We start from the raw sequence: 2,795 nt of genomic DNA, 5'->3' as shown, positions 1-2,795 counted from the left end.
GGCAGAGTGCATGGCCAGGGTTCAATCCCTGGTATGCTGTGCCAGCCCCACTCCTGGGGCACACTGAGACGATGATTGAGACTGGGTGTGGTGGCGTGCACCTGTAATCCCAGCGCTTGGGAGGCTAAATACAGGAGAATCACTATGAGTCTGATCCACATAGTGAGACCCTCTAGACTCTGTCCTAAAATAACATTAAAAAAATTGTTGAGTGAGGCCGGCGGCACTGAGGAGCGGGGTGGTCTCGTCGTCGTTAGTGAGCCTGCGGTGCTCGTGCGGGACCACGGCCTTAAAGATTAGCCACAATGGCTAAAAATGGTGATAATGAAAAAATGGATGCTCTGAAGGCCAAAATCTGTCATCCAACTGAGTATTATTTTTGGAGACTTCAATTTGCCATGGGACAAATTTTTAAAGGAACAGATCAAACTGAATGAAGGCTGGGTACTCTTGGAAATAATGATAAAATTTAACAGGCTCAACCGCCTAACAACAGACTTTAATGTAATAGTAGAAGCATTGAGCAAATCTAAAGCAGAACTCATGGAAATCAGTGAGGATAAAACTAAAATCAGAAGATCTCCAAGCAAACCCTTTCCTGAAGTAACTGATGAGCATACAAAGTGATATAAAAAACAGATCTGTTTATATTAAAGGCTTCCCAAAGGATGCAACCCTTGATGACATCAAAGAGTGGCTAGAAGATAAGGGTCAAATATTAAATATCCAGATGAGAAGAACATTGCACAAAGCATTTAAGGGATCAATATTTGCTGTGTCTGATAGCACTGAGTCTGCTAAGAAGTTTGTAGAAACTCCGGGCCAGAAGTATAAAGACACAGACTTGCTAATACTTTTTAAGGAAGATTATTTTGCAAAGAAAAATGAAGAAAGAAAGGAAAATAAAGTGGAAGCTAAATTAAGAGCTAAACAAGAGCAAGAAGAAAAACAGAAGTTAGCAGAAGATGCTGAAATGAAATCTCTAGAAGAAATGAGTGGCTACTTACTGAAGTTTTCAGGTGACTTAGACGATCAGACCTGTAGAGAAAAGTTGCAAGCCCTTTTCTCAAGTCATGGTGAAATAAAATGGATAGAATTTGTCAGAGGAGCAAAAGAGGGAATAATTCTATTTAAAGAAAAGCCAAGGAAGCACTGGACAAAGCCAAAGATGCAAATAATGGCAGCCTACAATTAAGGAACAAAGAAGTGACATGGGAAGTACTGGAAGGTGAAGTGGAAAAAGAAGCTTTGAAAAAAATCATAGATGATCAACAAGAATCTTTAAACAAATGGAAATCAAAAGGTTGTAGATTTAAAGGGAAAGGAAATAAAGCTGCCCCGCCTGGGTCTGGTAAAGGCAAAACACAGTTTCAGGGCAAGAAAACAAAATTTGATAGTGATGAAGAACATGATGAAAATGGTGCAGCTGGACCAGTGAAAAGATCAAGAGAAGAAACAGACAAAAAAGAACCTGCATTGAAAGGACAGAAAACAGAAAATGGTGCTGGAGACCAGTAGTTAGTTTAGTGAACAATTTTATTTTATTTTATTTTATTTTATTTTTTATTCATTGTAAGTTTTAACAGCTGCTTTTTTGTCTTTGGAGGCTTTTAAAAAGAAAACCGAATTAGGTCCATTTCAATGTCCACCTGTAAGAAAAGGACAATATTTTTTGTTTTGTTTTGTTTTAGCTTGTCTTTTTGTTGTTATCCAAACACATTTTTTAAACATGTATAGTTCTATGTTCACAAGATTCAAATATCAAAAAGGAAGATTCTTCCACTAAGTTGCCTTTGTATTATGAGAATGTATTAGTAAAAAATAACAAACTATATACTGTATAAAAAGTAAAAAAAAAAAATTGTTGAATTCCTATCATTTTGTTTAGTGGAATTCTGTATCATTTCTTTTTTCTTCTCTTCTCTTTTCTTTCTTTCTTTTTTTAAAAAACTATTTCTTATTCTTTTTTAAAATAACTAGAAATAATATTCACTTTCAAAATAAAACAAGAACAAGCCACTAAGGAAAAAAGAAAACAAAACAGAAATAAGGAAGGAAAAGAAGAAGAAAAATGTCCAAAATTTGTTTCTGCTATCACTGGTAGGCAAGTAGGCAGACAGGGCCTAGGTCCATGTTGATTAATCCTGGCAAGCCAGCCACAGATTTGTGGCAGGTAGTGGACCATCCCACCAAGCCTGAATCCTTTGTTCCACTGAAGGGCAGGCTGGATCCTGGCTGGGAGGCGGGAACCTGATTAGTTCAGCCACGGTAACCGTGCGCCTCTGTGGCTTGAGCTCAGCTCCCTGCCCTCTGCTCACTTGCGTTAGGTGCTGCCTCCCCCTCACCGTGAGAGCTGCTAAATGGAGCCAGCACAGCAGCTGCTGTGAGTTCCCAGCTCAGATGGCCCCTCTCCAAGATGGCTACCTGCAAATCATCCTCTCTTGGGGTACATCTGAGCCTAAATAACTCCTCAGCCATTGCAGTCTGCTGCATGCACTGCTCTGTTCCACGTATGTGTTTCTCTGCGGAGACCTCTTGTGTCACCAGTGGACACCATGAGTCTGCAGGTTCAAGCCCCCCTTCCTTCTCAGTGAGTCAGGCTTCAGGGAGAAAGCTCTGCTTGCCACCTCCTCCTCCTCCTCCACTGAAGCCTCTCTTTGGACACCAAATCTCAGAGAGGCTGTATCTCTGCTAGTCACCACTTCTCCATCTCTATCGAGTTTTTTTTTTTTTTAATCTTATGTATTTAGTACATGGTCTACAGGGTCTCACTACTAGATTGGACTCATAGTAAT

At 39.9% G+C, this 2,795-nt stretch overlaps 1 pseudogene; it reads left to right on the top strand.

Moving 5' to 3' along the window:
- The first annotated feature begins 305 nt into the window (after positions 1-305).
- On the top strand, positions 306-1,518 carry LOC101561590 (annotated as a pseudogene).
- Positions 1,519-2,795: the final 1,277 nt, after the last annotated feature.

The sequence above is a fragment of the Octodon degus genome, unplaced genomic scaffold, assembly GCF_000260255.1.
Source record: "Octodon degus isolate 3935 unplaced genomic scaffold, OctDeg1.0 scaffold00013, whole genome shotgun sequence".
NCBI classification, from domain to species: domain Eukaryota; kingdom Metazoa; phylum Chordata; class Mammalia; order Rodentia; family Octodontidae; genus Octodon; species Octodon degus.
The sequence above is the reverse complement of the archived record's forward strand: the minus strand, read 5'-3'. Positions and strand labels throughout refer to the sequence as shown.